Source organism: Pelodiscus sinensis, chromosome 12 (genome assembly GCF_049634645.1).
Source record: "Pelodiscus sinensis isolate JC-2024 chromosome 12, ASM4963464v1, whole genome shotgun sequence".
Classification (NCBI taxonomy): domain Eukaryota; kingdom Metazoa; phylum Chordata; order Testudines; family Trionychidae; genus Pelodiscus; species Pelodiscus sinensis.
In genome coordinates, this window is record NC_134722.1 from 17,350,660 (window position 1) to 17,364,793 (window position 14,134).

Sequence of the window (14,134 nt, forward strand, 5' to 3'; positions counted from 1 at the left end):
TATTCCGAACTACCGGTACACCTCGTTCCACCTAGTTCGAGCCCCGTGTAGCCGCGTTACATGGGGTTCGAACAAGGGGGGATTTAAAAATGGCGGCTCCCCGCTTATGCAAATGAAGCCCGGGAAATTCAAATCCCGGGCTTCATTTGCAAGTGCGGTATGCCTACATTACCCTCCTAGTTTGAACTAGGAGGGTAGTGTAGACATACCCTTTTTGAATTACATGTTGAGACAAGAAGGAACTAATCATAGTATAATAGAAATATAGGCCAGGAAGGGCCTCCATATGTCATCTAGTCCAGACCTTTGCACTGAATCAGGACTAAGTGTTATTTAGACCATCACTGCTAGATGTTTATCTATCCCATTCTTTAAAAACACCAATGATGGAGACTTCCAAAGCCTAACTAGGCAATTTGTTTCAGTACATAACTACCCCAACAAAAAGATTTTTCGTAAGGTCTGACCCAAATCTCCATTGCTACAATTTGAGTTCATTACTTTACCCCATTTGTTTCAATGTTTCATGAAAGGGCATGTCGTCTTGACCTCTAATCATTGTCTGTTGTTCTCCTCTGGACTATCTCCAATATGTCCACATATTTCCTAAAGTGTAGTGCCCAGAAAAAAGACAGAGTACTCTATCTGAGGCCTTCTGAGAGCTGAGTAGAGTGGAAAAATTAATTGTACGTCTTGCTTACAACATTCGTTCTAATACAATCCAGAAAGTTGTTCACTTTTTTTTTTTTTTTTTTGAGGATCAGTATTACATTGCTGACTCATATTTAGTTTGTGATCTTCTATAAATCCCATATCCTTTTCTTCGGTACTCTTCCAAGACACTCATTTCTCATTTTTTATTTGTCCAACTCCTTATTCGTTCCTAACTCTAGTAGATTGCATTTGTCCTTACTGAATTTCCCTCTGTTTATTTCAGACCATATCTTCAGTTTGTCTACATAATTTTGAATTCTAATTCTGTCCTCCAAATTATATGTAGCCCCTCCCAGTTTCATATCACCCACAAGCTTTATAATTATACTCTACTACAATAGATTATGCTACCCCACTTTGAAAAAGCCATTTAAGGCATTTTTTTATTCCTTTCTAACTATAGATAGAGCACTGCACGGCTCCAAAATGTTGTATCTGAATCAGCAAAAATGAGCCATGGATATCCACATCCATGAATAAGGGTACCTGTGGATATAAAGTGGATATGCGCATATTTGAGGGTTCTAAATACAAAATTTGTATCCACATACATATCCGCAAAAGTGAGCCATGGGTGTCTGCATCCTCATCCATGGATGCAGATGCCTGTTGATATAAAATGGATATCTGCAGATTTACAGAGGCCACTCTATATTTTATTAAAATTGTTCCTTTATAAGTATGCCCCAGATTCCACCAGAGGAAGAAAGAAATAGTTGCTAATTTATTTTAAAAGAAATTGGATTGTTCTTCAGCCAAACGTCTATTTCTGCAATATATGTATTTGAAAATGAAGCATTCTTTTTGAAGGAGAGAATTGCTCCAGCTGAGCAACTGTATTTTTTCTAGAACAAATGTGCACAGATCTTGTTGGAACTATTCAGTGAAACAGATATATTACAGAGAAATAAATATCAGTGGGGAGGGAGATTTGGAGGGGATGAATAATTTTCTGAGCCTTCGAAAGCAGAGTGCCGTGTTTTTGGTTGATATATACATTAATACATGGCCAATGTTGTTTGTAATTCTAAATTCCACACAAAATATTACCAGGTGATAGTTGAGAAAGTGAATATTCAGAACTCAAGAAATGGATATCCATCTAGAAATGACCTTGTTTTTATGCCTTCATGTGATCTAGTTGTAAGGTTGTCTAAATAGGTCATCACAGTTACTTTGTGTAAGATTGTTACAATGTTGTATGTCTTGTTAGCAATGTTCTCTCTAATCTTTTCTATCCACGTGTGGCTTTTTCTCATGCACGTGTGGAATAATTTCTTATATGCACCATGAAAGCTGAATGATAGAGAGGAAGAGATTATACAGAACATAAGAATGGCCATACTGGGTCAGACCAAAGGTCCATCCAGCCCAGTAGCCTGTCTGCCAACACTGGCCAGCACCAAGTGCCCCAGAGAGGGTGGACCGAAGACAATGATCAAGCGATTTTTCTCCTGCCATCCTTCTCCAGCCACTGACAAACAGAGGCCAGGGACACCATTTCTATCCCCTGGCTAATAGCCTTTTATGGACCTAACCTCGATGAAATTGTCTAGCTTCTCTTTAAATTCTGTTATAGTCCTAGCCTTCACAGCCTCCTCTGGCAAGGAGTTCCACAGGTTGACTACACGCTGTGTGAAGAAGAACGTTCTTTTATTAGTTTTAAACCTGCTACCCATTAATTTCATTTGGTGTCCTCTAGTTCTTCTATTATGGGAACTAATAAATAACTTTTCTTTATCTGCCCTCTCCACACCACTCATGATTTTATATACCTCTATCATATTCCCCCTCAGTCTCCTCTTTTCTAAACTGAAAAGTCCCAGTCGCTTTAACCCCTCTTCATATGGGACCCTTTCCAAACTCCTAATCATTTTAGTTGCCCTTTTCTGAACCCTTTCCAAGGCCAAAACATCTTTTTTGAGGTGAGGAGACCATATCTGTTAACAGTATTCAAGAGGTGGGCGTACCATAGTTTTATACAGGTGCAGTAAGATATTCTGTGTCTTATTTTCTATCCCTTTCTTAATAATTCCTAGCATCCTATTTGCCTTTTTGACCACTGCTGCACACTGTGTGGAAGTTTTCAGAGAACTATCCACGATAACTCCAAGATCTCCTGATTTGTCGTGGCCAAATTAGCCCCCATCATACTGTATGTATAGTTGGGGTTATTTTTCCCCGATGTGCATTACTTTACACTTATCCACATTAAATTTCATTTGCCATTTTGTTGCCCAATCACTCAGTTTGGTGAGATCTTTTTGGAGTCCCTCACAGTCTGCTTCTGTCTTGAGTATCCTAAACAGATTAGTATCATCTGCAAACTTTACTACCTCACTGATTATCCCTTTCTCCAGATCATTTATGAATAAGTTGAACAGGACTGGTTCCAGGACTGACCCTTGGGGGACACCACTAGTTACCCCTCTCTATTCTGAAAATTTACCATTTATTCCTACCCTTTGTTTCCTGTCTTTTAACCAGTTCTCAATCCAAGAAAGGAACTTCCCTCTTATCCCATGGCCATGTAATTTACACAAGAGCCTTTGGTGAGGGACCTTGTCAAAGGCTTTTTGAAAATCTAAGTATGCTATATGTACTGGATCCGTCTTGTCTGCATGTTTGATAACCCCTTCAAGAACTCTAATATATTAGTAAGACATGATTTCCCTTTACAGAAACCATGTTGACTTTTGTCCAACAAATTATGTTCTTCTACAAGACTGACAATTTTATTTTTTACTAATGTTTCGACTAATTTGCCCGGTACTGAAGTTAGACTTACCAGTCTGTAATTGCCAGGATCACCTTTAGAGCCCTTTTAATATATTGGTGTCATGTTGGCTACCTTCCAGTCATTAGGTACGGAAGCCAATTTAAAGGATAGGTTACAAACCACAGATTATAGTTCAGCAATTTCCCATTTGAGTTCTTTTAGAACCCTTGGATGAATGCCATTCGGTCCTGGAGATTTATTAACCTTAAGTTTTTCTATGTGTTCCAAAACCTCCTCCAATGACACTTCAATCCAGGACAGTTCCTCAGATTCATCACCCACAAAGGACGGTGCAGATTTGGGAATCTCCCTAATGTCCTCAGCCATGAAGACTGAAGCAAAGAAATCATTTAGTTTATCTGCAATGGCTTTATCGTCTTTGATTGCTCCTTTTATATCTCAATCATCCAGGGGACCCACAGGTTTTTTAGCAGGCTTCCTACTTCTAATGTACTTAAAAAACATTTTGTTATTTCTTTTTGGCTATGTCTAGACTGGCATGATTTTCTGCAAATGTTTAACAGAAAAGTTTTTCCGTTAAAAGCATTTGTGGAAAAGAGCGTCTAGATTGGCACGGACAGTTTTGCGCAAAAGCACTTTGAGGAAAAACGTCTGTGCCAATCTAGACGTGGTTTTGCACAAGAAAGCCCCGATCGCCATTTTCACCATCGGGGCTTTTTTGCGCAAAACAGTTTTTAAGCTGTCTACACTGGCCTTCCTGCGCAAATACATTTGCGCAAGAGGGCTTTTTCCTGAACGAGAGCAGCACAGTATCTTCAGTGTTCTTGTGCAAATTCAAGCAGCCAGTGTAGACAGCTGGCAAGTTTTTTGTTTTTGCGGAAAAATTTGCCAGTCTAGAGGCAGCCTTTGAGTGTTTGGCTAGCTGTTTCTCAAAATCTTTTTTTGCTTTTCTTATTATGTTTTTACACTTGATTTGACAGTGTTTATGTTCCTTTCTATTTATCTCACTAGGACTGGACTTCTAGTTCTTAAAAGATGCCTTTTTGTCCCTCACGGCTTCTTTTACATGGTGGTTAAGCCACGGTGACTCTTTTTTAGGTCTCTGGCTATGTTTTTTAATTTGGGGTATACATTTAAGTTGTGCCTCTATTATGATGTCTTTAAAAAGTTTCCATGCAGCTTGTAGGGATTTGGCTCTAGTCATTGTGAGTGACTACAGAGTGTTTATAATTCTTTGTCCATTTGTTTTTGTCAATGCTTGTTTACCTTGAATGGCTAATGAACATTTTTTGAGGCTTTTTAGTTGTTTCAACCTGAAAAGTCATCCATTATATTCATATGAATATAAAAGTATTACCACAGGATTTGATAAGATCCCAGGGTATTCTTTAGCTCATGGCCATTTTCCCATTCCAAACATTTCACCAGGTTGTAGAATCCATCAGCCTATCCAATTAATGTTCCCATTTTGCCTGGCCTCACAAGGATAAATTTTGACATGACATGACTTTTTCCAATGTTCACTTCTCTTCTTAAACTCCTATTGCAGGTCAAACTGGGGAAAAAAAAGTTGCTCTTGAAGTTGATAAAGTATAACTCAAACATAAATATTTCCAGAAATCCTCTACTGGACTCAGATCACTATAGAACATATTTCTCAAATACATCAGGTCCATATAGTGATCATAATCAAGATAGCCAAGCAGTCATTACGATTAGCTTTGATAAGTATTACACATGTAGTTTTAACAGTATTGATTAGAGGAAAGTGCATTAGAAATGTGCATGAAACCTTAATGAAATCATCCAATTCCAATGACAAATTTCAGTAAACGATAAATGAGAATGAATCTTCTAATTTCTGGATCCGTGTGTTTTAAAAGTTTGCATTAAAAGGAAAAAAAATCCCTTTTTAATTATTGCATAATTAGAAGACATGCATGTTCCTCTCATGGCAGATGCTTTGCAGATGGACATAGCTTCTATTTTTCTTCTAATATAACCAAATGCCACATTATATTTGTAAAGATATGAATACTTATGCTAATGCAAAGAGTAGGCAGGTGCAGGAACAGAAATTTTTAATATCATTTACTCAAAAAAACTACATAAACCTCTAAAGTATTACCTTTATAGCATTTTAAACACTTGTGTTTAAGGTTTCTGAATAACACCTGCTCTAGGCAGAAAATAAATTTGCTCTTACAGCCTTAAGTAGAACATTTTAAGTGGGAATAGTGGTTTAAATCTGAACTCCCGCACTAATAAAATAACCAGTAAAACATTTGTTTTCACTGAGGTTAGAAAGGGAGTGCAGTTCATTTGCACTGAGCAGGACAGGTACAGCCAAATAGCAGGCACTTGACAAGAAGGATGACATGTGCTTACTACTAGAAAAACAGGGATAACTTCTTTGGCACAAAGGGCTATTAAATCATTACCCCATAAAGGTGCCCAAGTAATATGATTTTCCTTCTGGGAAATCAGAGGTTTGCATGACTAACTTTCCTGCTCACAAGTAACATTTTTTGGAATTATATATGTGGTCTAGACTGGCCAGTTTTTCCAGAATATCAGCCGCTTTTCCGGAAAAACTTGACAGCTGTCTACACTGGCCGCTTGAATTTCTGCAAAAGCACTGACTTCCTACAGTAAGAAATCAGTGCTTTTTGCGGAAATACTATTCTGCTCCCATTTAGGCAAAAGTCCCTTTTGCACAAAGCTTTTGCGCAAAAGGGCCAGTGCAGACAGCTCAGATTTGTTTTCCGAAAAAAGCCCCGATCGCGAAAATGGCGTTCAGGGCTTTGAGGAAAAGCACGTCTAGATTGGCACGGATGCTTTTCCGCAAAAAGTGCTTTTGCGCAAAAGTGTCCGTGCCAATCTAGACACTCTTTCTGGAAATGCTTTTAACGGAAAAGTTTTCCGTTAAAAGCATTTCCAGAAAATCATGCCAATCTAGACATAGCCATAGGGTATGTCTACACTGCAAAGTTAATTCGAAATAACAATTTCAATAGTGTCTATACATGCAAATTTAATTTGAAATAGCAGCGCGCTTAATTTGAATTTGGTAAACCTCATTCTACGAGGAGTAATGCCAAATTCAAATTACCCAATTCAAAATAAGTTCTGTGTAGACACTTAATTCGAATTAGCTGGCCTCCAGCACTTCCCAGTTTCTCTTGGTGGCCACTCTGGGCCAAACCAGGAAAACTCTTCTCCTCTGCCCAGGCCCAGAACCCTTAAAGGGGTAGACTCTGGCCACACACCACATGCCAGAACCAGGCCTGCCAAGCAGCTGCAGCCCCTCGCCGAGTGGCCACACAATTCCATCCAGTGGCAGCCAGGCATCCCCCTCCCAGACCGCCAGCACCCAGGGGCCAGCCAGGGGCTATAGATGGCATGTGCCCTCATGGACCTCCTTGAGGTTTGGGGGGAGGCCCCCAATGTCTATGATCTCCGCAGTAGGTGGAGGAACGTGTCCATCTACGGCCGCATAGTAGCCACAATGGCTTGAAAGGGCCACAGGTATACCCAGGAGCAGGTGCACCTCAAATAAAGGAGCTGCGGCAGGTATATGACAGGGCCACAAGGGGTGGCACCACAGCAGGGGCTGACACCTGCCTCTACTTCCCCCCCTTGACCACATCCTGGGGGGTGGGATGGTCTGTGCGACCCCTGTGAGAAGAGAGCTGGGACTGGAGGGCCCTGACCTGGGCATGGCAGAGGTGCCATCGCGGAGGGCGCCATGCCAGCAGGACCCCAAGCTGTCCCAGCACCAGAGTCAGCAGGGTTGTCCAGGGAGGCCACACCAGGTAAGTACTATCACCGTCCCCTACCCAGAGAGCGCGTGCATGGCCCTTGCCTACCACACATCACGCAGCAACCTGTGCACATGCGAGCACATGCCATGCCACCCTTGGCAGGTGGCTTCAGGTGTGACACCCAGGGGATGTGGCCTGATAGGCACACGTGCGTGTGAAGAGGCCTGACATGCTCCTGACCCCGGGGTGGGACACAGCAGGACGCCCTCCCTTCACACAGTCCCTCTACACAGAGGCAGGGGACATCTCCCCCCACCTCAACCGCACTATACACAGCACAGGAGTATGGGGGTGGTCTTGGGGCACCTCCCACTCCTGGGGATAGCTGTACATTCCAAACATGGCCTCTGGGCAAACACAACAGCTCTGACAGTGCAGGGCATGGTCATCCTCTCCTCGCAGAGTGAGGGCTGGGCTTCACCCACTGTATCCCCAGGGAGAACTAACCACTTCTCTTCTTTCTCCACAGCCGCACTAGCTGCACATGCAGGGCACACCACCCCACCCAGGACATGCTCCCACACCCGAGGTCTCTGCAGGACCACCACAACACTGCAGGGGTACCACAAGCAGCACCTGGTGGCCCTGCGAGCCCAGACCCGCATCATGGAGCAGCAGGCTCAGGAAGAACGGGAGTTCCGGTGGGAGCTGCTTGCCCAGGGTTGTGCCATCTGTCACCATCTGCAGACCCTAGTGCAGAGCGTGTGCCTTGTGCCACTCCCGGGCCTGCTGCCCCCCCCCCCCAGCTTCCGTTCCTCATCCCACTCCTTCTCCCCCTCCCACCACTCCCTCCTCAACCTACACACCCTCCTCCTCAACCTACATACCCTCTTCCCCATCCGAGGCCCCCACACCTGCCGTGCTGGGAGACATGTGGCCCGGTGAGACCCACCCCACCCCTGAGCCCTGAGCTTCCCCTCCCCCTTCTTCCCCTTGCTTCCCCCTTCCAACTCACTCCTCCCAGGTTTCCCCCTCCCCTCTCACACCCTCTCCCCCCTCTTTTCCCCAGTCTCCCCAGAGGTTCATCTCCCCCCCCCCCAGTTGTGTTAAATAAAGAGAATTTATATTTTTGAAAATTCATGTATTTTATTTGACAGTGCCATCAGGAAGGGGGGTTAGGGACGGGTAAGGTGGAAGGATGTGAGGGAGGAATGAGGCACAAGCCACCAGTGGGACAGACCATGGAGACTGTTAGTGCTCTGTGGGGTGGAAGCTCTCCCGCAGGGCCCCCTTGATACTGTCAGACCCCCGATGGACCTCCCGGATGGCAGCCTACAGAAAGTGCAGCCAGGCTGATGGCAACACATCCACAAGATGCACCAGAGTGCCCAGGGGCAGTTCTGTCTCCATGTTGCAGAGTGGTAGGATGTCCCCAGTGAGGGCAACCAGAGCACTCCTAGACACAAATGCTTTACTGTCCCTCATCGAGGTAGACAGGCAAGGAGAGACACCTGAGAACTGGCTGTCCGGGATGGGGGGGTAGGGTCCCTTTAAGCACGGATCTCAGATAGCCGCAGGCAGCAGCCCTACACAGGAGATCCTGACCTGGTGCCCTGCTGGCACTGCTTCTGGCCAGCCTTCACTCCGATTCAGAGTCCACTCTGTGTGGATGCGCTATTTCGAAATAGCAAAATGCTATTTTGAAATGCATTTTCTGTGTAGATACGTTAATTCGAATGATCTTAATTTGAATTAACTATTTTGAATTAAGTTAACTCGAATTAACGCTGTAGTGTAGACATACCCATAGATATTTGTAAGTGCATCATCTGTATCATGTGATGCTACATTCAGTGGTTACCAGACTTTCTTCTGATAATCTCAGTTAATTGCTGCTTCTAGCAACTTTGATCTAAGTCAATATTTTCATGCCTTTCAGAACACTACACCATAAGCATTCATTGAATTCTCAATGCTAATTTTTTAGGACTATTGTATCAATGCTGTGAGCAATTCAAGGATGGAATTCTAATTGAGATGTACAATGTGTAATAAAACATTCCCTAACAATTGAAAATGAAATATCAATTCTCTTTGTGGCAGGTATGAAGGAAATCGTTTCCATCCAAAATGTCATTTACAGGAGGAACCAACAGTGTGAAGCACTTGTTTTCCTTCTTTTTCCACACTATTTGGCTTGGACTAGATTTAGTACAGATTTCCAAATAAAGGAAGGATTTGTTTCAGAAGTTGATTTTTTTTTCTACTCCCGTGCCCTGTCCCACTCTCACACTCCCAGAATGTCATGAGTTCTATTTCTTACACCACATGTATGTGACTAGTTGACTACTGCAGTACATTAGGTGCCCCATTTCTCCCTCGCTTCAGGTTCTGTTGTGTGCAGAGATTAATTTTGGACAAGTGATAGGCAGCATTGTACAGTAATCGCTCTGCTGGACCTAACTGTAAGAGTTCTTTTCTTAGTAATGCTTCACTTTCGGACTTCCTGACACTTTCATCCCAGAATGCATTTTTCACTGTATATAATACAGACAATAAACTACTACCATAATCTGCCCTTTCAAAAGTGTCCATTACATTCTGGACTGGAGCTATGGAGAAGACACTGAAAACAAAGCATGAAAGGTGCTGCCGAAGGCCAGCAAATAAACTAAGCTCTTCCTGTAATATAGTTAAAACTGGAGTTGGCAGCCTTCCTCTTACTTTAAACTAGCCCTGGCACCAGCATTTAGGCTATGTCTAGACTGCAGGCTTCTTTCGAAAGAGGCTCTTTCGAAAGCATCTTTCGAAAGAGCCTCTTTCAAAAGATCGCGTCTAGACTGCAGGCGGATCTTTCGAAAGAGAAATCCGCTTTTTCGAAAGAGAGCACCCAGCGAGTCTGGATGCTCTCTTTCGAAGATGGCCTCTTTACATTGAAGAACGCCTTCTTTCGAAAGAGGAGCTTTCGAAGGAAGGCGTTCTTCCTCGTGAAATGAGGTTTACCGCCATCGAAAGAAAAGCCGCCTTTTTTCAAAATAATTTCGAAAGAACGTGGCTTGAGTCTGGACGCAGGGGAAGTTTTTTCGGGAAAAGGCTACTTTTCCCGAAAAAAACCCTGAGTCTGGACACGGCCTAAGAGAAACTCCAGGGTTTTGCTCAGAAAAAGGCCAAATGGATGAAGTAGGACAAAAGGAGACTCCTAAAACCTCTCTCATAATTGTGGGACAGGAGGGAGGAATAAGAAGTTCTGATTTTTCTCTGAAAGGTTCTTCACTCGTCCATTTACAATTCTATGTGAGGTCCTTGGTGGTACAAGAGGACTTGATTACTAGACAGAGTGGGGATGAAATAGAGCAGTGGCATCACAAAGATTTGTATGGGAATAGCCTAATTTTAGTTGTGTATGAATCCCCTGAGTGTGTGTGTGTGTGTGTGTGTGTAATATATATATATATATATATATATATACATACATATTTTGGAAAGCTAGCTATTTTGTTTCCAGCCAAATTTTACCAACAAACAAGCATGTGTGTTGTGTATCATAATAGATCAACTGGATAAAACTAGATAAAGCCAACAACTAGTTAAGAGTAAAAATAAACACTAGTTTGTTTTGAAAATATATCTACTTTTCAATATTCATTTTGTGATTTCTCAGGTGCATTAGTTTATCATGAAAATGGTGCAGTACTAATTGATAAGGAATGAAAACTCAAAGGTCATAAATATTACATAATTCATGGGACTTGGTATCCTTCAGCTAGCAATAGACTTACCTTGTTCAGCAGTTTCTAAATATTTTAAAATATCATTATTTTTACTAAACTGTAAGAAAGATAATCTACACTTTGCTCTTTTTGCGCGCTGAAGAATTACATTCTGTGAAGTTTCCCCCCCCCCCCTTTTTTTTCCCCACATTGTCAAAAACTGGGTTAGGACAATTTGAGACTTTAGATCATCTTTTAATACTCACACTAAGAGATGTTTTAATAGCAGTAATTAATTTTCTCCCTCTTCTCTATTTTATTTTACAGTAGGTACTTTGTTATTTCTTAGCATTGAATGAACATTTGTTTCCGTTTATTAGTTTGGAAAAAAGAAGATTAAGGGGGGAACATGATAACGGATTTCAAATATCTAAAAGGGTGTCACAAGGAGGAAGGAGAAAATTTGTTCCTCTTGGTTTCTGAGGATAGGACAAGGAGTAATGGGCTTAAAGTGCAGCAGGGGAGGTTTAGATTGGACATTAGGAAAAAATTCCTAACTGTCAGGGTGGTCAAATATTGGAATAAATTGCCAAGGGAGGTGGTGGAATCTCCCTCTCTGGAGATATTTAAGAACAGGTTAGATAGACATCTGTCAGGAACGGTGTAGACAGAGCTTGGTCCTGCCTTGAGGGCGGGGGGCTGGACTCGATGACCTCTCGAGGTCCCTTCCAGTCCTATTATTCTATGATTCTATGATCTGTTTTTTTAAAAAAATTTAAATTAATAATACTTTGCATTTCTGTAGTTTACAAAGGGCTTTAAGCTCTTGTGAAAAAAGGGCAAACTATATTTCACATTTGTAATATCTATTGGAAGTAGGTCCGTAATATACAGTGGAACTTGTCTTAAACCATCACCTACCAGAGCACCAATCCCAAATTGCCTGCTACAAGTGGCCTTTAACTTGAACAAAATTTTCCTATGTATGTTGTATGAATACATTACCATGATAGTTTCTCTTCCATTGGTAGTCATTAATGTGGGTATCACTCTATAGGTTTCCTTTAAAACATTACTGAAATGCAACCATATTTGCGGTGCAAAAAAGTGCTTGGTTGCATTACAATACCACCTTTAAGTATCAAACAGCAAACAGTCCCCCCCCCCCTTTTTTTAGGCACTGTACAAACCTGTGTAGTAAAAGACAATCACACTGCAGAATGTCAGAACAAAGATTGTTCTTGTCAGCATCTATGCACTTAAAAACTGCCTGGTTACAGTGTAAATGCGCTCCAATTTGGGAACAAATTCCAAGCTGATGTATCTCCTAGGGTATGTCTACTCCCATTCCTCTTTCGAGAGAGGAATGCAAATGCAGCTGAGAGAAATTGCAAATGAAGTGCGGATTTGATTTTCCTGTGCTTCATTTGCATAATCGCGTCTGGGCGCTATTTCAAAATACCCTATTTTGAAAAAAGAAAAGCTGTCTAGACGCGGTTATTTTGAAATAAAACCCTTCTTTCAAAAATACCCTTAAACCTCATTTTATAAGGAGTAAGGGTAATTTCAAAAGAAGTATTTTCTTTAGAAATAACCGCGTGTACACAGCATTTCTTTATTCGAAATAGGGTATTTCAAAATAGCGCCTGGACGTGATTATGCAAATGAAGCACAGGAAAATCAAATCCGCACTTCATTTGCAATTTTGCTCAGCTGCATTTGCATTCCTCTCTTGAAAGAGGAATGCAGTGTAAACATACCCCTAGTGTGTGACCCTTATGATAAATTACATTGCCAAGATTAATTTCACTCATTCACACCAGAGTTTTCCTAAGTGATGTTCACATAGAACAGCTCAATTAAATAACAAAAGGAATAGGCGACCTGTGTGTATTCAGTATTTCATTATGCTGATTTCCTACAATTCCTTCTTAGGAATTGTAAATGTTCCATATTTTTATCATTCTCACTTTGTTTTCTTCTATTTTTTAAATTGTTTGTAAGTCGATACACTTGTTTTCTATGATAAAAGTGGAAACTTAGATGGTGTTTAAATCCTCTTTTTGAAGACAGTCTTTCAATTGTCTGTGGAAAGAATTGATTTGATGCTAAACTGTACTTTATCAGTGAAAGGAGAATTGATCTCCATCTCTTTTGGCTGCTTTTTGTATCTCTGCTGACCTCCAGTTGTGCCATTCCATATATTTCCTATCAGTTTGTTTACAAAGGATTTCTCCCGATACTATCACTGTTTTGATTTTAAGAGTCTTTCCTTCCACCTTATTGAATATCACACAATAGAGGGAGAAACGTTAATAGTTTGAACCAGGAGGCACAGAGGGGCATGAAAAAAAAGCAATTTATTTAAGCTTTGTGACTGTTAAAAAGTATTTAAGTTTTAATTTGGGGATAATTAAACAGTATATGTGTGTTAATAGTGTGTACATTTCAGTAAACTGAGTCATCTGATTTCCACATTCAGCTGTTGCCTGGATATATCAGGTTAGTGGAGGCTATTAGGGAGCTTGCTGAGTTTGACCTGGTCTTTCTCCATTTAAAAATCCCTGAGGCTAAAAAGTGGTGTAGTCAAAGAGGGGAATGACATCATTTCCTCACATGTATCTTGAGGAGAAGCAAGACTATAAGAATCTGATGTAGGCAATTGGTGAGAAATTGCCCAAATTCCCGGCACCAGCACACCTATGCCTCTCCTGCTTTCTGAAGATTTGGTGATTCTTTGGCAGCTCTGAAACTGTCTTGCCAATATTGCCCAGGCCGTAGAATTTCTTGCAACATCAGAAAAACTGGAAACTAAAATGGGGAGGGAGGGATGACCCCAGGAAAAAAACCCATAGATAATAGTTAGAGACCCATTCTAATTTATATAGTTGGATTTCATCTTATTCATATAATCTGAACAGTGTAATTATCCAGTAATATATTCAGGGAAAAGTAAATACATAGGGAGTTTATCATCATTTGAAATAAGAACTGTTTCATCTGCTGTTCTTTACTTTGCACTACCCTAGCATTACATACAATTTGTTTATTTCCACATTGTATTACCAACTTGATTCTAGTCATTATTGTGCAATAGGTCAGGAACAACACCTAGTTTCTTTATATCCATTACTACTGTTAATGTTTCTTCAATAGAAGTAAAAATTAGTTATTTGTATTACGAAAACACTTTTAACCAAAAAAAA